A 27997-nucleotide genomic window follows, 5' to 3' on the forward strand; every position below is an offset into this window, starting at 1 on the left:
CTATCCATCAAGTATTTTTTATATTGAAATATAGTCAATTAACATAACTATTTGTTTTTGGATATAACATAAAGATTCAATATTTTAGGGGATAAACTCCATTTGTGCATGTGTGTGTGCCTGGAAACGTGTATGTATATAGTGTCGTTTAGTCATTCAGTCACGTCTGACTTTTTGTGACGCTATGGACTGTAGCCCGCCAGGCTCTTCCGTCCCTGGGATTCTCCAGGCAAGAATACTAGAGTGGATTGCAATGCCCTCCTCCATGGGATCGTCCCAACCAAGGGATCAAAACCACATCTCTTATGTCTCCTGCATTGACAGGTGGGTTCTTTACCACTAACACCACCTGGGAAGTCCTAAACTCTATTTAAATATTACAAAATTAATGAGCTGTTTGTTGGTTTCAGAGATGAATTCCTTGTGGGTATCTTGGTTTGCAAATATATCTTCCCATTCTGGGTTGCTTTTGTCTTTCCTTAAGGTTTCCTTTGCTGGGCACCTGTTTTTAAATTGAAGTCAGTCGTGTTTTCCTATTTTTAGTGTCTTTTTCATTGCTCTGTGAGATGGATTAAAAAAGACCTTGCAATTTTTATCATCACATGTCCTGCCTATGTTTTCCTTAAGATTCTCATAGAATCTCTCCTGAACTTTCAGTTCAGTTCAGTCGCTCAGTCGTGTCCGACTCTTTGTGACCCCATGAATCACAGCACGCCAGGCCTCCCTATCCATCACAAACTCCCGGAGTTTACTCAAACTCATGCCCATCGAGTCGGTGATGCCATCCAGCCATCTCATCCTCTGTCGTCCCCTTCTCCTCCTGCCCTCAATCCCCCCCAGCATCAGGGTCTTTTCCAATGAGCCAACTCTTCCAATGAGGTGGCCAAAGTACTGGAGTTTCAGCTTCAGCATCAGTCCTTCCAATGAACACCCAGGACTGATCTCCTTTAGGATGGACTGGTTGGATCTCCTTGCAGTCCAAGGGACTCTCAAGAGTCTTCTCCAACACCACAATTCAAAAGCATCAATTTTTCAGTGCTCAGCTTTCTTCACAGTCCAACTCTCACATCCATACATGACCACTGGAAAAACCATAGCCTTGACCAGACGGACCTTTGTTGGCAAAGTAATGTCTCTGCTTTTTAATATGCTATCCAGGTTGTTCATAACTTTCCTTCCAAGGAGTAAGCGTCTTTTAATTTCATGGCTGCAATCACCATCTGCAGTGATTTTGGGGCCCAAAAAAATAAAGTCTGACACTGTTTCCACTGTGTCCCCATCTGTTTGCCATGAAGTGATGGGAACAGATGCCATGATCTTAGTTTTCTGAATGTTAGGCTTTAATGAACTTTAGATCTCTATTATTTGAAGTTAATTTCACGTGTTGCATTAGAGAAGTATTCTAACCTCATTCTCATTTTCTTTATTTTAATAACTCTCGCTCTACCCTTCACAGTGTCTGTTACCAGTTTATATTTCTGGCATCGGGGGAGGAACATTCACTTTTCTCCACACCTTCATCAGCAGTTATTGTTTGTTGAGTTTCTGACAATGCCATTCTGGCTTCTGTGAGGTGATACCTTCCTGGGGTTTCAATTTGTATTTCTAATATTTAGCAACATTGACTTCTTTTTAGGTGATTTGTTTTCAAGGGTGAGTTCAACTTACTTCTCAAGATTGGCTTCTTGTAACTCGACCCTGTTTTGAATTCTTTTCCGAGGACCACCACTAGGATGTTTGTTGAGATCATCTGTTTTATATTTGTCGCTCCCTGTCTCTCTTACTTCACTTGCTATATCATCTGGACTTTCTTCCCTGTGCCTGAACATGGTATTGTTTCATTCTTCCTTCTGGCTGATTAATATACCATTGTATGTATATATCCCATTTTCTTTATTCATTTCTGTGTCCTTGAACATTTAGGTTGCAGCAGTGTCCTTGCTATGCAAACTGGTCTGGCAGGGATGGCATGGGTACCCTTGTCTTTGAAAATGTTGCTTCTCCCTGACTCTAGGCCCAGGCATGTGACTGCTGTTTCCTAAGGCACTTCTGTGTTTCATTTCTTCAAGATCCTCCATGTTGTTCATTCTAGTCGATGAACCAATGAACATTTTAGTAATCTCATCCAAATTAATTTGATGGGAATTTCTATTCCTAAAATTTTCCCATTTTTATGTTGCTAACCTTCATTCTTGATTATTTTTTTGTGTTTATAGTTATGAATCCATTATTTCTTTTTCCACTGAAGTATGGGATACATATAGTGATTCAGTATTTTAATAGAATATTCTCCACTTAAAGATATTACAAAATCATGGCTATGTTTCTTTTTGTTGCATACTATATCCTATTATTTTCCTTACATTACATATAGTGACTTTTATCTCTTAACCTCTACCCCAGTCTGGCAATATCTACAACCAAATCCCCACAGACATCCATTAGTTTCTGGATTTGTGAGTCTCTTTCTGTTTCATAGATAGGTTCATTTGTGTCGTATTTTAGATTCTACACAAATGTGATTTCTTATGGTCATTTTCTGTTTCTGACAATCATGCCTTAGTATGAGAATATATAGATTTATTTTTCTGAAAATAGTATAATTTCAATCAGAATTTTCCATATTTCATACAGGAAATTATGGGCACAAGTTTTCCTGCATGGAATATGAAATTTGCCATATTTCATGGAGGAAATTATAGACAGATTTTCCTGCATGAAGTATGAAATTCTCCTGCATGAAATATGAAAATTTCCATATTTCATATAGGAAAATATTGGCACATATAAAATATGAAAATTACATCTTCAGACTGAACTCCTTTTGATTCATTCTTTAAAGAAAATCATCAAAATTTTTCTGTAGTTTTTAATTGTATTATCACAATGTGATAAAATGTGTCTGGTAAAATGTCTTTCACCTGCCTTCTAGGCCATATTTATCTTGTTGGTAGATTAATTGGCCTTATTTGGCTAATTAGTTCTTTTTGAAATATAAAGAGGTAAACTCGTCTCTGTTTTTTTAAATAATCTCATGCAAGGAAATTTCTCTGTTGTGTCTCCTAGTGTAAGAAATATCCCATTTTCATGTTGCTAGTTTTTTCTTCTTGATTTTCTATTGTGGTTGTAGCTATACATTAAGTATATGTTTTCAAATTGAAGTTCAGTGTTTAACATAACTACATGATTTTCTCAGGATATAGGCCCAGGTGTTGTAATGTCAAATCCTAGGCTCAGCCCCCTGGATAGTATTTTTTCAGTCATTCGAAGACTGCACTGTACTGGCTGATGCTGTTGTATATTCGCATCAACAGCTTAGGGCGATTGTTTTTCCTCCAGGCTCTCTCCTGCATTTATTTTTTGTAGACTTGTGATGATGGCCATTGTGAGCAGTGAAATTTGATTTTCCATTATCATTGTGATTGACATTCCTCCAGCATTTAGGGAATCATAGCAACATGTCCTGTGGTGGAGTTTTCCATTTGTTTTGTCTTTTTTTTTTTTTCCTTAAAGGGTAAGATCACAATTTACCTTTGACAATTGATTCCTGAAAGTCAGCTGTGTTTCAAATTTTTCTCCAATATCCGTCCTAGATATTTCCTCAGGGCAGTTATCACTAACAGAATCCCAGGCCTAGTGAATTGAGGTTCCTTTAGAACCTGTGATCAAATTTTATCTAGAGAAAATATCCACGAGGCAGCAGCACTTTTTTATGCCCACCTTTGGTTCCTGGGGGTAACCAGAGCCTTAGGGAAAGTTGGTTTCCTGGGCAGTGAAGTTGAGTGGAAGGTGCCTGAGCAAACATGAAAGACCTTGAGTATCAGGTCTTTTTCCCTCTTAAAGCATCACACAGACACCTGGTCCAGGCTCATCCCTTCAGGGTCCACAGCACACTGCTGAGGGTGCTTGGGTGCTAGGAGGCTGCACTGTCAGGAACAAGCCTTGAGCTGGAGTCCCAGCATCATGAGAGCACTAGGCTTGCTGAGCCTTGTCTGCAAATTCCTTTAGGCCTTGATGCCACATGCAACCCTGACCCCAACCAGAATGTAGGAGACAGTAGACATTTCAATAAGGTTCAACAAAGAGCACCAGGCCAGGCTGTGTTGACCACCCCCAGTCTCAAAGTGGGACCCAAGCCTGCTCAGCCTCCAGGGATGGGATAGCATCCCCTGTCAGGGAGGTTGGAGATCATGGAAAAGACAATGGTTTACTTACCTTTCTTTAACATCTTGTTGATGCTACAGCACGGCATTGTTGATTTGTAATGTTGTGACCATTGTCAGTGTACATCACGGGATTCAGGTATCACATTTCTATGGGGTATGTCTACGGTTGTTTGGACTTTTGCCATAAAATAATGAGCAGAGTGCTGAGCATCAGGGCCTTCAAAATAATCTATCTTAGATACACTTTTCTGTGGATACAAAGAAGAAAGATAGGTAATTTTTGTGGTCTATCTCTTTGAGAAAGAGATTTCTGTGTATAGATTCAAGATGCATATTTCTGTGTATACGTGGAAGGAAGAAGGAAGGAAGAGGATCATCCTTGTGGATTATCTACTGCAGATATACTTTTCCTGTCTGTGTAGGTACAGACTTCCCATTTCATTCACGACCCTTCAGTTATGTTTTTTTTTCCTGGAACCCTATGTTTGAATCCTCAGAATCTCTCTTTGGGTTGTAAATTTGTTGACTTGCATGTCTATTTTTATTGTGCCTGGAATGTACCTTATATACCATAGTCTTCCTCTGCCTGATTGACTCCCCTTAATGTATAATCCTTCAAGGTCCATCCTGAAAGGTCGGGGCATGCCCCAGGAAAGTGCCGCAAGGCAAATTCTGGAGGCTGGCTAAACTTCCAGGGACCGACCCCCTGCAGCCTGGTCCAATCAGGTACCAACCCGGAGCCCGTGGACACCAACTGCCGCTGTAGCCCGCACTTTCTTCCTTATATGAAAAGACCTGGCTTGGACACCGGCCCTGGCTATAAAACCCCTCCCCACCCCTCATACCTCACAGACTCCCTTTGTCTCCTTACTCACCCGCCCCCGGGAGTTCTCCCCGAGAGCGACGCTCAATAAAGGCCTTTACCACCAGTCCTTAGAGGCAGCTTTTTTCCTCCCGTGGCATTTTTCTAACACATCCCTGTGGCTCCCAGGGTCCTAAATCCCTAATTTCAGTGGTGATTTTTAATGAGTGAGAAATAGTTTGCTATATATATCTACACTTCTTGTTTAAGCTTTAACTTCTTGTTGGAGATTTTGGTGGTTGTGTGTCTCAGCTACTGGAAGTCGTGCTGGAGATTTGTTGGGGTGCTTGTGCCTTTTGATTGATGGCTTTCTCAGGATAAAGGCCAAAGTGGGGGAATGTCAGATCCTTGGCTTAGCAGGACTTGATCATTTTTTTCAGGCATTTGGAGATTGGCCATGATACTGGCTGCTGCCAGTGTATATTCCCACCGAGAGCTTGGGGCGATTCTTTGTTCCCCAGACTATATGCCATATTTATTGTCACAGATTTGTGATGTTGGCCATTGTGAGTGGTAGGATTTGATTTCCCATCATCTTTTAAATTGGCATTTCTGCAGCAATTATGAATGCTGAGCATCTTGTTTGGTGGGGGAAGTTTGTGTTTTCTGTCTTTTTTTAAGTTTTCCTTAAAGGGCATGAGGACAATTTAGCTTTGATCATTGGCTTCCTGAAAGTCGGCTGTGTTTGGAATTTATTTCTCTCGCGCCGGCCGCAGGACGTTTCCTGAGGATGGCTGTCATGCGCAGAACCCCAGGCCTTGGGAGCTGAGGTGCCTGTGAGCAAGAGATCAAGTTGTAGTTCCAGGAAATGTCCACAAGGCAGCAGCACTTTTTCAGACCCACCTGGTTAATAGGGGCAACCAGAGCTTTTGGGCAAGTTTGCTTCCTGGGCTGTGAGATGGAGTGGAATGTGCCTGAACAAACAGGAAAGGGCTTGAGTCTCACTACTTGTCCCCCCTAAAGCATCACACAAACACTGTGTCCAGACTAATCCCTGCAGGGTCCACAGTACACTGCTGAGGGTGCTTAGGTGCGATGAGGCTGCACTCTCAGAAAGGAGGCTTGGGCTGGGATCCCCAGCACCAGGGAAGGTTGAACAAGGTGGAGTAAGTTTCTCAGTGCTGCAAATCAAATCCTTGAGGAGTATCTGTTAGAGATACAGATTTTTGTATATATGCAAGAAACTAAGGAAGGAGATAGTCCTTGTGGATTATCTATTACACAGCTACAGATTTCTATGTATATAATAGGAATAAAGATTAATTTGTATATGTGCATGGAGGGAAAAAAGAAAGACAAGGAGGAAGGCAGGAGATAATCCTTGTGAATTACCCTGTAAAGATTTCTGTGGGTATGTTAGAATACAAATTTCAGTGCACATGTGGAAGGAAGGAAGGAAGGAGAACTCTTATGGATTATGTATTACAGATACAGATTTCTGTGTATACATTAGTACCAACCTCCTAATTCATCCCTGGCCCTTTCCTTTTTTTTTTTTAATCTTTGTGTTTGAATCTTAAGGTCTCTTGTTGTGTGGTAAATTACTTGCCCTGTATGTCTTCTTTTTGTGGAGAAGGGACATTGTCTGCTATGTTTTTCCTATGTTGCTGAGTACACTAAATATATGATCCTCTAACATCCATCCTCGTCTGGACCAATGGCATAATTTCATAATTTTATGGTGGTTTTTTCATGTCTGAGTAAAAGCCTAATGTATGTGTGAACCACATTTCTTAAGGTTTTATCTTTCAACGGAACATTTCTTTGGTCTGTGTCTTGGCTGTTGGAAGTAGCACTGCAGTGAACCCTGGGGTGCATGTGTCATTTGAATGATGGTTTTTGTTGTAATATAGGCTCAAGTGTGGGTATTAAAATCCTAGATTTAGCTCGCTTGAAATTTTTCATTGTTGCCTGTGGAGACTGTCCTTTCTAGGGGCTGTTGCCAATATCCATTCTCATGGAGCATGTAGGAGAGTTCCATCCTCTCCCATTTACTATTTTCATACAATCAGGGTCGCCATTCTGTCAGATGGTATTTGATTACTTGTTGTTTTGATTGGGATTCCTATGGTAATCATTAGGGATGGTGAGCATCTTGTCCTGGGCTATTTGGGGTCTTTTATTTTATATTTTTTTCCTTAAAGGACATGAGGAAAATTTTATCTGTTCCAATTGGTTTCTTGACAGTCGGCTGTGATTGGAATTTATTTCTACAATACTGGCTGCAGGGCTTTTCCTGAGGGTATCTGTCATTAAGAGCCCCACAGGTCTTGTGAATTGGAGGTGCTAGGAAGCAATCATGGCCAACATGTAGTTACAGGAACTGTCCACAAGGAGGCAGCACTTATTCATGCTCAACTGTGATTCCACGTGCAACCAGAACCTTGGGGAAAGTCGGCTCCCTGGGCTCCAAATTAGAGTGGAATATTCCTGAGCAAACACCCAATAGGTCTCACTATTTCTTCGCCAAAAGCTCCACCCCCCGCCCAGACTCATCCCAACCTGGGGCACTGCTTCCTGCTGAGGGACCTAAAAGGCTGTGCTCTCAGGAAAGTGGCTTCAGCTGGGGACGCCAGCACCAGGGGACCTGAATACTTGGTGACTTCACCTTGGTCCCCTATGCCTGAGGGTCAGGCCACCATCTTTGGGGTGCACTCTGGATTCTGGTCACAGCCAGGGAAACCAGACAAAACAGGTTTAAGAGGTATCTCAATGAAGGGCACTCTGCTGGCCCCAGTCCAGCCATGGGACTCAACACTACCCACGTTCCAGGGATCAGATACTATCCCAAATAATGGAGGTCAGTGGGTGTAAACTAGGCTTTACTTTTCATTCCTGTTCTTTTCTTTACTCTCACGCTGATGCTATTTTGAAGTATAGCTGATTTGCCTTTTTTGCCTGTGCTCAGTGTAAAACGGACTGATTCAGTTATAACATATACATACAGCATATTTGTACTTTTTGGATTCTTTTGCCATAGAGGTGATTGAACAAGGTGGAGTAAAGTTCTCTGTGCTGAACATTAGATCCCTGTGGGACATTTACTAGAGTTACAGATGTTTTTTACATGTACAAGGAACCAAGGAAGGAAAGAGTCCTTGTGGATTATCTGTTACAGCTACTGATTTCTATGTATATGTTAGAAATGTTTCTGCATATATGTGTATGGTAGGAAGGAAAGAAGGAAATAAGCCTCGTAGATTACCTAATACAAATACATATTTCTGTGGGTATGTTAGAGATACAGAATTTAGTGCCTATGTAGAAGGAAAGAAGGAAGGAAATAATTTTTTTAGATTATCTATTACAATTACCAATTTCTGTCTGTATGTTAGTATTGCCCTCCTGATTCATCCCTGGCCCTTTTCTTTTTCCTTATTTTGGAATTGTTTGTGTTTGAATCTCAGAGTTTCTTTTTATATTGTAAAATAGTTCCTGTGGATCTCTCCTTTTCTTTTTTTTTTTAAATTTTACCTAGAAGGGACATCATGTGCTCTTTTCTTCCTGTGTTGCTGACTTTGCTTAGTTTATGATCCTCCAAGGATCTTCCTCACGGGAACCACTGGGATAATTTCATGGGGTTTTTCGAGTCTGAGTAGTAGCCCATTGTATATATGCACCATATTTCTTTAAGATTTAATCTGTCAATGGAACGTATCTTTGGTCTGTGTCTTGGCTACTGGAAGTAGCACTGCAGTGAATGTTGGGGTGCTTGTGTCATTTGAATGATGGCTTTTCGTAATATAGGCCCAGGTGTGGATATTAAAATCCTAGGTTTACCTATATGCAAAACAGAAAAAAAGACACAGATGTACAGAACAGACTTTTGAACTCTGTGGGAGAAGGCGAGGGCGGGGTGATCTGAGAGAACAGCATTGAAACAAGTATACTATCAAGGGTGAAACAGACCACCAGCCCAGGTTGGATGCATGAGACAAGTGCTCGGGGCTGGTACACTGGGAAGACCCAGAGGGATCGGATGGGGAGGGAGGAAGGAGGGGGGATTGGGATGGGGAACACATGTAAATCCATGGCTGATTCATGTCAATGAATGGCAAGAACCACTACAATATTGTAAAGTAATTAGCCTCCAACTAATAAAAATAAATGAAAAAAATAAAATGTATATGCATACAAAACACTAAATAAAATAAAATCCTAGGTTTAGCTCTCTTGAAATTTTTCATTGTTGCCTGTGGAGGCTGTCCCTTCTAGAGCCTGTTGCCAATGTCCATTGCCATGGAGTGTGAAGGGGGATTCCATCATTTCTCAGTTCTCTCCCCCGTTTACAGTTTGCATACAGTTAGGATAACTATGCTCTCAGATAGGATTTGATTACTTGTCATTTTGATTGGTATCCCTCCTGTAATAAATAGGGATGTGGAGTATCTTGTTCCGTGATCATTTGGTGTTTTTTTCCTTTTTTTTTTTTTTCTTAAAGGGTGTGAGGAAAATTTACCTGTCACAATTGGGGTTCTTGAACGTCAGTTGTGTTTGAAATTTATGTCTCCAATACCTACTGTAGGACCTTTTCTGACGGCAGCTATCATTAACAGTCCCTTGAGCTTTGTGAATTGGAGATGCCAGTAAGCACCTGTGGTCAAGTTGTAGTTATATGTAGTTATAGAAAATGTCCACAAGGCGGCAGTAATTCTTCAAGTCCAACACCGGTTCCATGTGCAACCAGAGCCTTCAGGAAAGACGGCTTCCTGGATGGCGAATTAAGAGTAGAAGTGCCTGAGCAAACACCCAAGGGCCTGTGTCTCGTTGCTTCTTCCCCCTGAAGCTTCACCCCTCCCCTCCAGACTCATGCCTACGTAGGGCTACCTACCTACCTGCTGAGATGCCTAGGAGGCTGCACTCTCAGAAGGAGGTTTGAAGTTGGGACCCCAGCACCAGTACCAATAGACCTGGAGTCTAAGTTACTTTTCCAGGGTTTGAGGCCAGACGGTCGACCATCCTTTTGTTGTCCTCGGGACTCTTGTCCCAGTCAGAGCAAACCAGACAGTACTCAGTTAAGGACACCCTGACCAGCTGTTCAACCCCATTCCAGAGCAGTCATGGGTTGCAAGGCTGCTCAGACTCCAGGGATGGGATAGCAGCCCAAGTCAGGGAGATGGCAGGAAATTAACTAGGTATTGATTTTCTTTTCTTTAATGCCAATGCTATATGGGAATATAGTTGATTTGCCATTTTTGCTTGTCATCAGTATACAACCACCTGATTCTGTTATGACATATGATTGTATACAGCATATCTGTTCTTTTTTGGATTGCTTTTCCCTAGAGGTTATTGCAGAATTTCAAGCAAAGTTCCCTGTGCTGCACATCAGATGTTTGTGGAGTATCTGTTAGATATACAAATTTCTGTGTAAATGTGGAAAGAATGAAAGAAGAAGATAATCCTTGCAAATTGTCTATTAACAGATATAGATTTCTCTATATATGTTAGAGATGCAGATTTTGTGTTTATGTGGGAAGGAGGAGCAAGGAAGGAGATACCCCTTATGGATTATCTATTGAAGATATTGGTTTATGTACATATGAGGAAGGAAGGAAATAATCCTTGTGGGTTTTCTGTTACAGATACAGATTTCTATATATATGTTAGAGATACAGATTTCTTTGTATATGTGAAAGGAAGGAAGGTAGGAAATACTCATTGTGGATTATTTATTACAGATACATATTCTTTTGTATATGTTAGCCCCGAATTTCTAATTCGTGCCTGGCCCTTCACTTTTTTGGGGCAGGGGGACTTTGTGTTTGAGTTCTCAGAGTCTCTTTTTGTGTTGTAAGTTAGTTCCTTTGCAACTCTTTTTTTCATCTTGCATAGAAGGGAGACAGGATACTATTGTCTTCCTTGACTGGCTGATTTGGTTGGTGTAAGATTCTTCAGGGTCCAGCCCTGTGGCACCCGGGGGCGCAGTTCCATGATTTCAGCGGCGGTGTCTCGTGGTCCATGTGTGCATGTGCTGCATCTTCTTTAGCTTCAGTCTGTCAGTGCACATTTTCCTGGGTCTGTGTTCTGCTGTTGTAAGTAGGGCTGCAGTGAATGTTGAGGTGCACGTGTCTTTTTGAATGGTGGTATTTTCTACATAAGCCCACATGAGGGTATGTCAGATTCTAGGCTTAGTTTTTCTGAAGATCTTTTCCTAGCATGTGGAGGCTGTACTTTCCAGGGCTGTTGGCAATCTCCATTCCCACTGACTGTGTCAAGTAGGTTCCATCACTGCCCAGCCCTCTCCCACATGTATTGTTGCAGGCTTGTGAGGATGGCCATTCTGATAGGTTGGATTTAATTTCTTGTTGTCATTTTGATTGGCATTTCTCCTGTAATAATTAGGGATGCTGAACATATTGTCCTGTAGCAGTTTGGGTTTTTTTTTTTTCTTAAGGGTGTGAGGAGAATTTACCTTTTGCCATTAGCTTCTTGAAAGTTGGTTGTGTTTGTAATTTATTTCTGCAGTATCTGCTTCAGGACCTTTCCTGAGGGTGAGTGTGTCTGTGTGCTAAGTTGCTTCAGTTATGTCCAACTCTTTGTGACCCTATGAACCATAGCCCACCAGACTATTCTGTCCAAGTAATTCTCCAGGCAAGAATGCTAGAGTGGGTTGCCATGCCCTCCTCCAAGGGATCTTCCTGACCCAGGGATTGAACCAGTGTCTTTATGTCTTCTGCATTGGCAAGCAGTTCTTTACCACTAGTGCCGCCACCTGGGAAGCCCCAGTAGAATTTTTAAAAGTCATTAACAATTCACCTAGTCATACAGAAAGAGGTTAAGCTGTATCACCAGGGCAAACTGTTAAACCTCAAATAGAACGGTCACACTGAGGCCTGAGATGTGGGAAGTGTCAGTAGATATGGTGGTCTCACCATGTGCCCCCTTGGCCGTGACTGTATTTGCTCAAGGAACAGCTTTTATTGGATGGTGGAACTTGGTCCCTCCACAAGCCTTCCCTTTGAAGGGAGCAGTGCACATCTTTAAAACTGCTCAAAGATGCAAAACTGAGCCCATCGCCTTGAGTAACATGATAACGCGTGTCCCTATAGTTAGACTAAGAAAGGGAATAAATACTTCATAAATCCTCATCTGTGAAAAAATTGTCAAGTAGACATGTCAAACCTAATTTATTTTACACATCTGACAATTAAAGAATCATCATATAATTCTCCTTATTGTTAATTATTTGAGAAATTCAAATCAAAACTTCAATGAGGTATCACCTCAAACTGATCAGAAAGGCCATCACTTAAAAATCTCCAAATAACAAGTGTTGCAGAGGGTGTGGAGAAAAGGGAACCCCCCTACACTGTTGGTGGAAATGTAAATTGGTGCAGTCACTCTAGAGAACAGTATGGAGGTTCCACAAAAAAAACTAAAAATAGAGTTATCATATGATCCAGCAATCCCACTTCTAGCCAAACATCCAGAAAAGGCTATGATTCAAAAAGACACATGAAGTGTGTGCATGCCAGCTGCAGATCTGACAAGAAGCCTTAGTCTCACGTCTGAGATGTCAGATTTGTTCTCACATATTGTCTGCTATAGTTAGACTCTTGGTTCATACTCCATGTAACCACATACTGTCATAATTAAATCCAATTTGAATTTTAGCCTTATTTTTAGGATGTGGCTTCTCTCCAGCAGCGTATGAACATTCCCTTTTCTCCAAGTCCTGTTTCCCTAAAGTGACATTTTAAACCTCAAAAACTGTTGGTATGAAAATCAATTTCATTATAGCTCAGTTTGAATAGAGAAGCAAAAAAAATCAGTGGGCCTATGTTTTCTGTTTTCTTTATGGAGAATAATGAAACAGAAGAAAAAAATGCCTGCAGCTCATGTGCTCTTTGAGTCATTAATCTTTTGCAGGAATTTTATTTTCAAGTGTGACCTTTTATTCATATAATAACAGAATTAGGAGAAAATAATTTGAAATGATGGCTTGCTTCTGCCTAGAAAATCTAAACCAAAGGAACCAATGGAAACTGTAAAATCAGAGTTCCAAGCTTTTAGGAATATTTTAGGTTTGCAAATAACTAGTATACTTGGATTTAAGACAGTATGTTTTTATTCTGTTAAAGAATGTACTTTTCCAAAAGGCTTCCAATGTGGCAGCCTCCTGCTGGAAGCCTGGGATACTGGAATCAGGCCACTTCCTGTCTGTCTCTACAGGACACTGGGCTGCACTCTAAGAAGTTCCTGGATCTCCACTGGATTCTGACCATCATGTGACCAGAGAAATTGGTAACATTGTTGTTTGCCTGTTGAAATGTATAATGACACAGATCCTTTCAGTTTCCTGATGTGGGTGAAGTGTGGAGCCCAGTGATGATTTCTTCTTCAAGAAATGTACATCCTAGTTCCCACATGAGGGTGAGCCCCGTGTCCAACAATGAGAGACCCTGCATGTGTGTGACCTGTGCCTCCTGGGAGACCAGCCCTAGACTAGTCTGAACCTGACCGAGTTCCGTCTGCATGGTAGATTTAGACCTCTCCAAGTCCTGTCTGCACTGATGATGTTTAGTCGAGACAATGCGCTTTTTACATTGAGAACACTTAGACCTGACCTTGTACTCTGTGCACTAGGACATGGAGACCTGGGTAGAGACCTGGCCTGGCTTCTGTCCTGGAAAACTCCGTGCCTGCGTCTGAACGTCAGTGCTCAGATGTCTGGGGTCTGGGGCTGAGGTGGGCTTCTCTGGGTAACCGTGCTCTCCTCTGAGTGGGGTTCCATGGCCCTCCCGGGGTCAGTGCTGCAGTAGGGCTCGTAGTCTGTCCCCTGCCAGGTTCACCTTCCCTGGGGCTCTTGGAGACCCCTCAGGTGGGCTACCTGGTGATTATTCCAATTTTCCAGCACATTCAGGTTGAGTAGGGAGGCAGGTTCACCTGTTGAATTGATTGCAGGGCACAGGGATTGGGCAGCAGGTGAGGTTGCTGCTATGGTCTCCTGCCTGACTCTCCTCAGAAGAGAATAGAGCTGCCCCTCATCTTTCAGCCCAGCTCTCCTGTGTTTTTTCAACACCTCAGCGGGACAAGAAAGACAGAGCCTGCCAGAACCAAGGAAGTGTGTTCAACTCTAGCATGAACTTTATAAGCAGCAAAAAATCACACAGAACCACAGTGAAAACAGGAGGGGCCTGACTTCTCAGGGACAATTGAGGGGAGAAGAGACAGTCCCTATGCTTCTTTCTAGGGTCCCCGGAGGTCCCAGGGACCAGGCTTGTTTACACATTAGGGGCCCACTGACCACAGTCATGGTGTCCTGACCGAGGGGACGTGTGACCCCAGGTTGGGGGGGTGGGGGTCTGGGGACTGTGTGAGTCTCACACCATCTGCATGAATCAGTATCACCTGTATGGGGAGACCACAAACAAAACTAACAAAAAGGGAAGAATACATGAGCACTTCACGTGTGTTTAGGAATTAATGCTTTACGGTACTCACTTTACATAGGTCTGTGCCTCTTTACTCCTGGGAGGTTCACCATCCCTGGGGCTCCTGGAGACGCCTCAGGTGTCTACCTGGTAATTATTCCAATTCACCAGCAGGAGCATGGAGGGAAGGGAGGCAGGTTCACCTGGTGAGTTGATTTCAGGGCACATGGATCAGGCGAAAAGCTAATGGGCAGCAGGTGAGGTTGCTGCTCTCCTTCCAGGTCATCTCCTTCCAGGCAACCACCCCTACTCAGCAGAGAGAAGACCTGCCCCTCGTCTCCCAGCCCTGCGTCTGGTGTGTTTTCTCAACACCTCAGTGGAGCAAGAAAGGACCGAGCCTGCCAGAACCAAGGTAGTGTGTTCAACATTAGCATGACAGCTGTAGAAACAGCTCACATAACTCAGAACCAAAGGGAAAAGAGGAGGACTTCTCTGGGACAAGTGTGGGGAGAGGAGACTGACCCTATGCTTCTTTCTACCATGCTAGGAGGTTACGGGAACCCACTTGTTTTCACTTTAGGGGCCCAAGCAGCAGAGACACCATGTCCTAAGCAAGGGTCGTGGGACCCCAGGTGCAGGGTCTGGGGACTGTGTGGGTCTCACCCCATCCACAAGGGTCAGGAATCTTTACCTGGAAACCCCATATCTGCTCTTTACCTGCAGTGTGTCTTGTCTCCTCAGATTCCCAACATCTGAATTGAGGGTGTTGCCCTGACTAACCTGTGGTCCTTTTTCTCCTCTTCACCTTGTCGCATTCACATGAGGTCAGGCACCTTTGAGTGGGTTGCTGCTCTGTGCTCTGGAGAATGAAAACCTTTGGAGGTGTTGCATTAATATCATAGCATATCACATGCTAATTCATAGGTCACCACCCCTTCACCAAGCTCAGGTAATTTAATTTTTATTTTACAGTGGGGTAGAGTTGATTTACATTGTTTCATTGGTTTTAGGTGTACAGGAATTTGAATCGATTTTACATAGACATATATCTATTCTTTTTTTCATTTTGTTTCTCACATAGGTTATTACAGTTTGTTCAGTAGGGCTCACTGTTCAAATAGAAGTAGATTCTATTTGATTATCAGTTTGATTGCTATTAGTGTGTATATTTTAATCTGAACCTCTTAATTTATCCCTCCCTTTTAACTTTCTTTTGATAATCATAATTTGGTTTTCTCAATCTGCGAGTCCATTTCTGTTTTGTAAATGAGTTCACTGGTATGAACTTATAGATTCTAATAGTGGTATCTTACAATATTTGTCTTTTTCTCTCTGACTTACCTCACTTAGTATGAAAATTTCTCAATCCATCCATGCTGCTGCCAATATGATTATTTTTTTCTGTTTTACAGCTAAGAAGTATTCCACTGTATAAATGCATCACGTACTTTTCATTTTTCTGTCAATGGACATTTTGGTGGGTTCCATGGCTTGGCTATTGTAAATAGTGCTACCCTGAAAATCGAGGAGCACATGTCATTTCAAATGATGAATTTCTCCAGATCTAAGCCTGGGAGTGGGATTGCAGGATCATATGATACCTGTATGTTTAGTGTTCAAGGAAACTCTTGCTGTTTTCCGTAGTGGCTTCACCATTTACATTCCCACCAAGATTGTAGGAGGATTCCCTTTTCTGTACATCCTGTGCAGTATTTATTCTTTTTAGAGCTTTTTGATGATGGACATTGTGACCAGTGTGAGGTGATACTTCACTGTAATTTTGATTTGCATTGATTTAATAATTCTTGACGTGGAGTATCTTCCCATGTGCTTTTATTGTTTTACACTTTGTGAGTACAGTTTACCTTTTGAATCTGACTTGCTGAAACTGGGCTCTGTTTGAACTTCTTTTCTGATGATTTACCCCAGGGCACTTCATTTACAGCCCCGTTGGACTTTTTACTATTAAGAGCATATCAGCACCTCTTTTATGTATCTATTAATCTGTACCACCTAATTGCTCTCTGCGCTCTGCCCCCTCAACTTTCTTTTCTGGTACCATAATTTTTTTTTAAGTCTCTGAGGCTGATTCTCTTTTATAAAAAGTTCATTTATATCCATTTTTAGATTCCACCTGAAATGATGTCCTATGATACCTGTCTTTCCCTGCTCACTTCACTTAGTACAATCATCTCAGATTTCTTCCCTGTAACTGGAAATGGTATTATTTCATCTTTCTTTATTTCTGAGTATTAACTGCATTGTGTATATGTACCCATCTTCTGTATCCATTCATCTGTCCTTGTACATTTAAGTTGCTTCCTTGTCTTTGCTATTGTACCTAGTGCTGCCATGATCGTTGGGGTGCAGGTATGTTTTAAAATTTTTGTTTTCTTATGGATCCATGCCTAGGTCTGGGATTGCTGGGTAACTTTGTACTTCTACTTTTAGTTAGAGAACCTCCATAGTGTTCTCCCTAGTGGATGGACCCATTTATGTTCCCACCCACGTGGTTGGAGGGCTTTCTTCTCTCCACACTTTCTGCAGAATTTATTGTTGTAGATTTTTTTGAGATACTCATTCTGATCGTTATGAAGTGTTACCTCATTGGACCACTGATTTGCCTTTCTCTAAGAACTAATGATGCTGACAATCTTTTCTTGTACTTTATGGCCATCTCTATGCCTTCTCTGGAGAAATGTGCATTTAGGTGTTTGGAAATTTTTATTGAATTGCTTGGTTTTTTTATATTGAGCTTTATGAGTTGTTTGTATGTATGGAGATAAATTCCCTGTGGGTATCTTCATTTGCTAGAATTTTTCCATTCTTGGTTGTCTTTTTCTTTCACTGATGGTTTTCTGTGCTGTGCAAATGCTTTGAAGGTCTGTTAGTTTAGTTTTGTTTAGTTTCATTTGTCCTGATTCCAAGTGGTGGATCAAAAAAGAACTTGCTGCATTTTATGTCAGAGTGTGTTCTGCTTTTTTTCCTCAGGAGTTCCATTGTACCTGTCCTTTTATTCAGACCTTTAATCTATTTGCAGTTTATTTTTGTGTATGGTGTTAAGGAGTCATCTAGTTTCGTTCTCCTTTTCATGCTAAGAAACCTGCCTCGTGTCCTCCACAGTGGCTGCTCCCGATTTCCCTCCCCAGCATCACTGTGGGAAGGTTCCCTTTTTCTCTACACCCTCTCCAGCATTTATTCTTGTAGATTTTCTGATGCTGACCATTCTGACCCGTGTGAGGCAATACTACAGTATACTACTGACCCACAGTTCTCTAATACTTACAGATGCTGAGCATCTTTTCATGTGCATCCTGGCCACCTTCATGTCTTCTTTGGAGAAAGATCCCTTTAAGTCTTGTGCTCCTATTTGATTGGGGTTTTTTCTTTGATATTGAGGTACATAAGCTGTTTGTGTGTTTTGGAGATAAATTCCTCATGGGGGTCTTTTTTGCAAATATTTTTTGCATTTTGAGGGTTGTCTTTTTGTTGTCTTTGTTTCCTCTGCTCTGCCATCACTTTTAACGGGAATTCAGTCCCAATTACTTTTGTTTTGCTTTTCATGATTCTAACAGGTGGGTCAAAAGAGAACTTGCTGCATTTCATGTCAAAGCATGTTCTGCTTCTTTCCTCAATAGTTTTATGCTTTCGTCCTTTTATTTAGGTCTTTATTTGGAGCTGTTAGGGAGTATTCTAATTTCATTCTCATTTCTTTAAAAACCTGCACACCATTCTCTATAGTGGCTGTTATTAATTTACCTTTTCACTGACAGTCTAGGAGGGCTCCCTTTTTCCCACAATTTCTCCAGCATTTATTGTTTCTCCAGTTTTGGACAATGGCCATTGTGAACCATGTGAGGAAATGCCTTGTTGTAGTTTTGATCTGCATTTCTCTAACAAATAGTGATTTGGCATCTTTTCATGTGATATTTTAGCACTTCAACAGTGTTAGCACTTTAACAGAACCATCTTTTAGGATTTGAAATAGATTGGCTGGATTTCAGTCACCTCCACTAGCTTTATTCAGTCGCTCAGTTGCTTCCAACTCGTTGTGACCCCGTGAACTGCAGCAAACCCAGCTTCCCTGCCCTTCACCATCTCCCAGAGGTTGCTCAAACTCCTGTCCATTGAGTCAGTGATTCTATCCAACCATCTCGTCCTCTGTCATCCCTTTCTCCTCCTGCCTTCAATCTTTCCCAGCATCAGGGTTTTTTCTAATGAGTCAGCTCTTCACAGCAGGTGGCCAATTATTGGAGCTTCAGCTTTAGCGGTAGTCCTTCCAATGAATATTCAGGATTGATTTCCTTTAGGATTGACTGGTTAGATCTCCTTGCTGTCCAAGGGGCTCTCAAGAGTCTTCTCCAACACCACAGTTCAAATGCATCAGTTCTTTGGTGCTCAGCCTTCTTTATGGTCCAACTCTCACATACATGACTACTGGAAAAAACATAGCTTTGACTATATGAACCTTATGTATTAGAGATATACATTTCTGTGTATGTTAGCGATACAAATTTCTGTGTATGTGTGGGAGGGAAGAAGGGAGGAGGGAGATAATCCTTGGGTTTATCTATTGCAGACTCACATTTCTATATTTATGTTAGTACAAAGTATAGAGGCTGCGCTCTCAGGAAGGAGGCTTCAGCTTGGTGAGTCTACCCTGTATCCTCAAACTCAGAGGGTCAGGCCGCCATCATTGGGGTATACTAGTTATTCTGGTCCCAGCCAGAAAAAAAAAAGACAGTACAAGTTTAAGAGGCGTCTCTATGAAGGGTACCCTGAGGGGCCATCTCGACCCCACCACAGGCCAACCATGGGACTCATGTCTCCTCAGATCCAGGGATAGGATAAGAGCCCAGGTCTTGGAGGTCAGATGGAATAAAGTAGGCATTCCTTTTCTTTCCTTTTCCTTAGTCTCATTTCAGTGCTCTGTTGAAGTCTAACTGATTTGCAGTTTTGTGCTTGTCCTCAGTGTACAATGCACTGATTCAGTTATGACAGATACAGTCAGCCTATATGTAGTTGTTTGTGTTTTGATTTTTTTTTCCATGGAGTTTATTGAACAAGGTCCACTGAAGCTCTCTGTTCTGATCATCAGGTCCCTGTGGACTATTTATTAATGATACAGATTTTTTTGTACATGTGCAAGGAACCAAGGAAGGAAATAGTCCTTGTAGATAATCTATTCCAGTGACAGATTTCTATGTCTATGTTAGAGATAAATACTTCTGTGTATATGTGCAAGGAAGGAAGGAAGGAAGAAATTAAGGAAAGAAGGCTGTAGATAAGCCTTGTGGATTAACTTATACAGATACAGATTTCTGGAGGTATGTTAGATATACAGATTTCAGGGCCAATGTGAAAGGAAGGAAGGATGGAGGGAAGGAAGGAAGGAGGAGATCATCCTTGTGGATTATCTATGACAGACACAGATTTCTGTGTCTACATCAGTACTGACCTCCTAATTCACCCCTGGCTCTTACCCTTTCTTTTTATTTCCCCTCCTTTGGAATTCTGGCTTTGTGTTTGCATCTCAGAGTCACTTTGGATGTTATAAATTACCTCCTCTGTCCCTCTTTTTGCAGTTTTGCCCTCCAGGGATATCATCTGCTATTTTCTTCCTCTGTTGCTGACTTCTCTTAGTGTGTGGTCCCCCAAAGTCCATCCTTGTGGGGACAGTTGGCCTAAATTCATTATTTCAGTGGCAGTTTTTCAAGTCCGAGTAACAGCCCTTTGTACATTTGTATTGTCAAAGCTTTAATCTGTCATTGGCCCTTATCTTGGGTCTGTCTTGGTGGTGGGAGGTACCACTGCAGTGAACACTGAGGTGCCTGTGTCATTTTGAATGATGGTTTTTCATAATATAGGCCAAAGTGTGGGTATTAGAATCCTAGGTTTAGCTGTCTTGAAATTTTTTCTTCTGGCCTGTGGAGACGGTCCCTTCAAGGGGTTGCTGCCTGTGTCTATTCCCAGGGCATGTGAAGGGGGGTTCTGTCATCCCCTGGCTCTCTCCTCCATGTAGTGTTTGCAGACACTTAGGATGCCCGTGCTGTCAGATGGGATTTGATTGCTTGTTGTCATTTTGATCGGCATCACTCCTGTAATAATTCACCATGCTGAGCATCTTGTCCTGTGGCCTTCGGGTGCTTTCTTTCTTTCATAAAAGGGTGTAAATTTACCTGTTGCCATTGGCTCCTTGAAGGTTTGCTCTTTTTGGAATTTACTTCTGCAAAACTTGCTGTGGGACCTTTCCTGAGAGCAGCCATCTCTGACAACACCACAGGCCTTGTGAATTGGAGGTGCCATAAGAACTGGTTCTATGAAGACCTACAAGGCCTTCTAGAACTAACACCCAAAACAGCTGTCCTCTTTATTATAGGAGACTGGAATACAAAAGTAGGATGTCAAGAAATACCTGGAGTAACAGGCAAATTTGGCCTTGGAGTACAGAATGAAACAGGGTAAAGGCTAATAGAGTGTTGCCAAGAGAACCCACTGGTCATAGCAAACACCCTCTTCCAACAACACAAAAGAAGACTCTACACCACATGGTCAATACTGAAATCAGATTGATTATATTCTTTGAAGTCAAAGATGGAGACGTTCTATACAGTCAGCAGAAACAAGACCGGGAGTTGACTGTGGCACAGACCTGGAACTCCTTATTGCCAAATTCAGACTTAAATTGAAGAAAGCAGGGAAAACCACTAGACCATTCAGGTATGACCTAAATCAAATCCCTTATGATTATACAATGGAAGTGACAAAGAGATTCAAGGGATTAGACCTGATAGACAGAGTGCCTGATGTACTGTGGATGGAGGTTCATGACATTGTACAGGAGGCAGGATCAAGACCATCCCCAAGGAAAAGAAATGCAAAAAGGCAAAATGGTTGTCTGAGGAGGCCTTACAAATAGCTGTGAATAGAAAAGAAGTGAAAGGCAAAGGAGAAAGGAAAGATAAACTCATTTGAATGCAGAGTTCCAAAGAATATGAAGGAGATATAAGAAAGCCTTCCTCAGTGAACAATGCAAAGAAATAGAGGAAAATAATAGAATGGGACAGTCTAGAGATCTCATCAAGAAAATTAGAGATACCAAGGGAACATTTCATGCAAAGATGGGCACAATAAAGGACAAAAATGGTATGGACCTAACAGAAGCAGAAGATATTAAGAAGAAGTGGCAAGAGTACACAGAAGAACTATACAAAAAAAGATCTTCACGATCCAGATAGTCACAATGGTGTGATCATTCACCTAGAACCAAACATCCTGGAATGCAAAGTCACGTGGGCCTTAGGAAGCATCACTACGAACAAAGCTAGTGGAGGTGATGGAATTCCAGTTGAGCTATTTCAAACCCTAAAAGATGATGCTATGAAAGTGCTGCACTCAATATGCCAGCAAATTTGGAAAATTCAGCAGTGGCCACAGGACTGGAAAAGGTCAGTTTTCATTCCAATCCCAAAGAAAGGCAATGCCAAAGAATGCTTGAACTACTGCACAATTGCACTCATCTCACATGCTAGTAAAGTAATGCTCAAAATTCTCCAAGCCAGGCTTCAGCAATATGTGAACCATGAACTTCCAGATGTTCAAGCTGGTTTTAGAAAAGGCAGAGGAACCAGAGATCAAATTGCCAACATCTGCTGGATCATAGAAAAAGCAAGAGAGTTCCAGAAAAACATCTATTTCTGCTTTATTGACTATGCCAAAGCCTTTGACAGTGTGGATCACAATAAACTGTAGAAAATTCTGAAAGAGATGGGAATACCAGACCATCTGACCCACCTCTTGAGAAACCTGTATGCAGGTCAGGAAGCAACAATTAGAACTGGACATGGACCAACAGACTGGTTCCAAATAGGAAAAGGAGTACGTCAAGGCTGTATATTGTCACCCTGCTTATTTAACTTATATGCAGAGTATATCATGAGAAACGCTGGGCTGGAAGAAGTACAAGCTGGAATCAAGATTGCCGGGAGAAATATCAATAACCTCAGATATGCAGATGATACCACCCTTATGGCAGAAAGTGAAGAGGAACTAAAAATTTTAGCCTCTTGATGAAAGTGAAAGGGCAGAGTGAAAAAGTTGACTTAAAGCTCAACATTCAGAAAACTAAGATCATGGCATCTGGTCCCATCTCTTCATGGGAAATAGATGGGGAAACAGTGGAAGCAGTGTCAGACTTTATTTTTTGGGGCTCCAAAATCACTGCAAATGGTGACTGCAGCCAGGAAATTAAAAGACGCTTACTCCTTGGAAGGAAAGTTATGACCAACCTAGATAGCATATTAAAAAGCAGAGACATTACTTTGCCAACAAAGGTCCATCTAGTCAAGGCTATGGTTTTTCCAGTGGTCATGTATGGATGTGAGAGTTGAACTGTGAAGAAAGCTGAGCACTGAAGAATTGATGCTTTTGAACTGTGGTGTTGGAGAAATCTCGTGAGAGTCCATTGGACTGCAAGGAGAGCCAACCAGTCCATCCTAAAGGAGCTGAGTCCTGGGTGTTCATTGGAAGGACTGATGCTGAAGCTGAAACTCCAATACTTTGGCCACCTCATGCGAAGAGCTGACTCATTAGAAAAGACCCTGATGCTGGGAGGGATTGGGGGCAGGAGGAGAAGGGGTCGACAGAGGATGAGATGGCTGGATGGCATCACTGACTCGATAGACATGAGTTTGAGTAAACTCTGGGAGTTGGTGATGGACAGGGAGGCCTGGTGTGCTGCGATTCATGGGATCGCAAAGAGTTGGACACAACTGAGTAACTGAACTGAAATGAAATTATATATAAAAAAAGAAGAACCGACCTTCCAGTGCAGGAGAGTACGGTATCATTCCTGGCCAGGGAACTATTAATAAGCTCTCACATGCTGAGGGGCAACTAAGCCCGTGCCCCACATCTAGAGAAAGCCCACATGCGGCAACAAAGACCTAGTGCAGCCAAAATTAAAAGTTTTCCCCATTAAATACAGTGTTGTTGTTGGTTTTTCCAGTGCTTGATGGTGCAAACCATTCTCTTGTCTGTGGATACAAATGGAAGGACCCAGGTTGGTCACCCAGGACAGAAGTCACATTGTTGAAGGTCTGCAGAATTAACCTATAGCACACTGTGGTGTAAGAGATAGAGTCTCCTATTAAAGATGAAGACAGGAGGTCCTTGTTTCAATTCAGCCTTCCATTCACTGTCAGGCCCTGAGCACGATATTTAATGAATGGATGGCCTTCCCATCCTGGAAAATTGGAAATGATAGTCCTGACTGCTGGGCTTGAAGTGGGTTGAACAGGAGAGCAACCCATGCTGGCCTCACTCCCATGAAGGCTTTTTTCCCCTACTATATACAAGCAGTGGAGAAACTTTTTAAAAATCGTTTGGCCACACCACGTGGCATATGGGATCTTATTTCCCTGACCAGGGACTGAACTCATGCCCCCTGCATTGATAGCACAGAGTCTTAACCACTGGGCTGCCAGGGAAGTCCTGGGAAGCATTTTAAGTGAAACATGAAGAAAGAGAATGCAGTAGAAACCCACTATTAAGTATTATTTAATGGCTACATAATGTTTCCTGTCCCAATAAACGTTATCTGACTCTTCCCCTATTAAATACATGAACTGTGTCTTATTTTCGTGTAATAAATAGTGTCTTGATATTTCCCTAAGGATATGCTCTGGGCCTTTCTTCACCCTCTAGGGCTTTACCCAGGACCCTTTAAAACTTTTTTTTTCAATCCAATGTCCAGGTCCTCAGAAAAGGCCCGGAGGTGTGGGGCCAGGAGAGTGTTCACCGCCCCTATGGTGGGGGCTGTAGGCAAACATGTTCAAGGTCTCTGCTTATATATATAATTGAAATATACTTGATTTATTACAATATTGTATTACTTTCTGCTGCACAGTAAAGTGATTTAAAGTCTACATATATTTTTTCATACTCTTTTCCACTACAGTTTATCACAGGATATTGAATATAGTTCCCTGGGCTATTCTGTAGGACCTTGTTTATCCATCCTAGATATCATAGTTTACATCTGCTAACCCCAAACTTGCAAACCCTCCTCGGCAACCACAACTGTGTTCTCTGTGTCTGTGAGTCCATTTTTGTATTGTAGATAGGTTCATTTGTATCACATTAAAGATTTCACATATAAGTGATATCATATGGTATTTGTTGAATTCTGTCTGACTTACTTCACTTAGTATGATAATTTCTAGGTCCATCCATATTGCTATATGCCCACAGGCCCTGCGTGGGTACCTCCAGGCAGCTCTGACTTCCTTATTGTTATTGTTCAGTCACTCTGTCGTGTCCAACTCTTTGCAACCCTATGGACTGCAGCATGTCAGGCTTGCCTGTCCTTCTCTATCTCCCAGAGTTTGCTCAGACTCGTGTCCATTGAGTCGGCGATGCGATCCAACCATCTCAGCCTCTGCCTTCCTTGGGCTGCACCTGATGCCTCCTCCCATCTGACACACTCCCTCCCCGGTTTCCTTGCAGGCTGCTCCCTCAACAAGGTCCACACATATTTAATCCTGCCTTGGGTCTGCTTCTCAGAGGACCTGACCTAACACAGTTCCTTACAGGAAGGAAAACAGAATAAAAATCACACACACACCCCAAAAACTCCAATATACCCTTCAGAAAGCACAGAACCAAATACACAAGTATATTTATAGGTAAGTTTACAATAAAAGTTCTAAGAAAATATGAGAGTGACTACTGTCACAGGAAGGGGAGATGTTTACACCCCTAGGACGAGGCTGGCTGCTCACCCTCAAGACTTCCTGAACTTCTTTTAATTTTTTTTTAATTGTCAAAATAACCCTCAAGCAAAACAACAACAGCATAAGGCAAATAATTTAGCCAAATATGCCATGTCACTTTAGTCGTTTCTGACAGTTCTGAGACCCCGTGAACCACAGACCACCAGGCTCCTCTGTCCATGGGATGGAGTGGGTTGCCATGCCCTTCTCCAGAGGATCTTCCCAACCCAGCGACTGAACTCATGTCTCCTGCACCAGCAGGCAGGTTCTTTACCACTAGCACCACCTGGGAAGCCCTGATACACGAATATTAAACAGCCTGGCAACCCCAGTCAGGTAAGAAGATAGACTGAGCCGACTCCCCTGAGGCGTCCCCAGTGCTTTTCGGAGACCAAGACCCCGCCATGTGCGCTCTGACCATCTGGATTGTGCGGTCATCACGGCCTCACCTCTCCTTAACCATTTTCCACTGAGCTCCCAGCCGTCAACACTGAGTACATCACATTCAATTCATCAGCTTCTACTTCTCTATTTACCCTTGCAATTTACTCACTGAAGACACTGAATCGTTTGTCGGAGAGAATTTCCCTTGACTGAGATTTTGAGGACTGTCCCTACAGCGGAGGAGAACATTGTCCCCTGTCCTCCATGCTTCAGCAGACTGGAGGTGGGAAATGGAGGCTGGATTGGTTCAGTCTTTTCTGTTATTTACCAAAGTTCAAAATAATCATTCTCCAAAGGTAACCAATTAGGTTGTTTTCTTTTCCTTAGTGTCATTCAGAAGTCACAGAAAACTCTAATTCGAAGAGATACATGCACCCCAGTGTTCAGTGCAGCACTAGTTACAATAGCCAGAACATGGATGCAATCTAAATGTTCATGAACAGAGGAATGGGTGAAGAAGATGTGGTACATATATTCAACAGAATATTACTCGGCCATAAAAAGAATGAACTAATGCCACTGGCTTCTCTTGCGGCTCAGATGGTAAAGAATACGCCTGCAATGCGGGAGATCTGGGTTCAATCCCTGGGTTGGGAAGATCCCCTGGAGAGGGGCAAGACTACCAACTCCAGTATTCTGGCCTGGAGAATTCCATGGACTGTATAGTTCATGGGGTTGCAAAGAGTCAGACATGACTGAATGACTTTTTTACTTTACTTTAATGCCACTTGGAGCAACATGGATGGACCTAGAGATGATCATACTAAGTGAAGTCAGTGAGACAGGGAAAGACAAATACCATATGATCTCACTTATATGGGGCTTCCAGGTGGCACGAGTGGTAAAGAACACACCTGCCAATGCAGGAAACATGAGAGATGTGGGTTCTATCCCTGGGTCGGGAAGATTCCCTGGAGGAGGGCATGGCAACCCACTCCAGTATTCTTGCCTGGAGAATTCCATGGACAGAGGAGCCTGGTGGGTCATAGTCTATGGGGTCGAAAGAGTCCGACAGCACTGAAGCACTTAGCACTCACACGCACTTGCAATAGCCAATTGGCTCTGTCGAGGCCATTACCTCAGCGCCCTCAACTTCTGCCCTATGGTCCAGGGTCGGCAGCGAATGTTTGCCATGAGATCTTTCTGGAACATGTATGTTCTGTGTTAGGGCCCACAAGGGACTCGTAGCATATTATTTAAAAGTGGCCCATTGTGGTGACCTGACAAACAAGGGATGACGTCACAGTGGCCACATTGCCCTGGTGGCATCCTGTTTTTCCTTAAGACAATGTCCCATTTTTCCCTGCTGGTGCCAGTTTCTCAAGACTATGGGACCACCCGACTGTGAGACTCCCTTCGACTATGTGACACAAGACCCCAGCTTCGGGCTAAAGATAAACTAAGGCCCCCTCCCTTTGGGGCACAATTTCCCATCGATAGGGTATAAGAAGGGTTGGCTGTAAAGGAAGGGCACTGGTTTCTCTCTAAAGCCAGTCACTTTCTTTCTTCCTATAATAAGTCTTTCTCTCCCTGAATGCCCAGATCTCTCTTTTTCTCTGTGCTCGCCATACATTCTGGAAGATTTGTTCTGGATTACGGCTGTCCCCTGTTTCATCCACAGTAAAGCTGTCCTCCAAGTTGCAAATGGATCAGGGCATTAGGGAGGAAATCGGATTAGTAGAATTGCTTCAGGCCAAGATCTTGCCCTGGGTAAGTTCATCCTCCTGCTGCCTAGGGGTCATCTGTATGAAGGTGGTGTGTGTGGAAAGGGAGGGGAAGGATCCCGGGCCTGAGAGAGAGAGTCCAGCAGTGTTAGCAGACACTGGAACACATTCACTGGGTATTGCTTTGATGGGTCAGTGAAAGACAAAAGTCTTCGAAGGGTAAAAGATGCTATCAGCAGCCATCATAAAAGCAACCAAGAGAGTACTTATGTAGGATTCCTGAAGAGCAGCATCTGGTGGCAAAACAACAATTTCTTTTATAGGCTAACTCAAATAATCAGCTTAATTTTAAAGAAAGGACTCCTTCTGCCCCCTAACTCTGGATGTAAAATAAAAACCAAACTATCTCATCTAGAGACACCCCTCCACCCCCCGCAATCATTTGAAACCTGAGATAACGATTGGAAACAGGCAGCCATTTCTATGCGTTTCTATGAACAAGAAATTAGCCAAGCAAATTTACATGGGCAAATATTTCAGGGTATTAGTTATTCTCTAAGAAGAACAACTTTCCAACATGTAGCAATATTTATTCCCAGTGAAAATGAATACACTAATTCTAATGCAAATTTTTTTTCTGTAATGTTACATATTATATATCTATTGGAATACAATTGCTTTACAATGTTGTATTAGTTTTGTAACCAGGAAG

The sequence above is a fragment of the Dama dama genome, chromosome 13 (assembly GCF_033118175.1).
Source record: "Dama dama isolate Ldn47 chromosome 13, ASM3311817v1, whole genome shotgun sequence".
NCBI classification, from domain to species: Eukaryota; Metazoa; Chordata; class Mammalia; order Artiodactyla; family Cervidae; genus Dama; species Dama dama.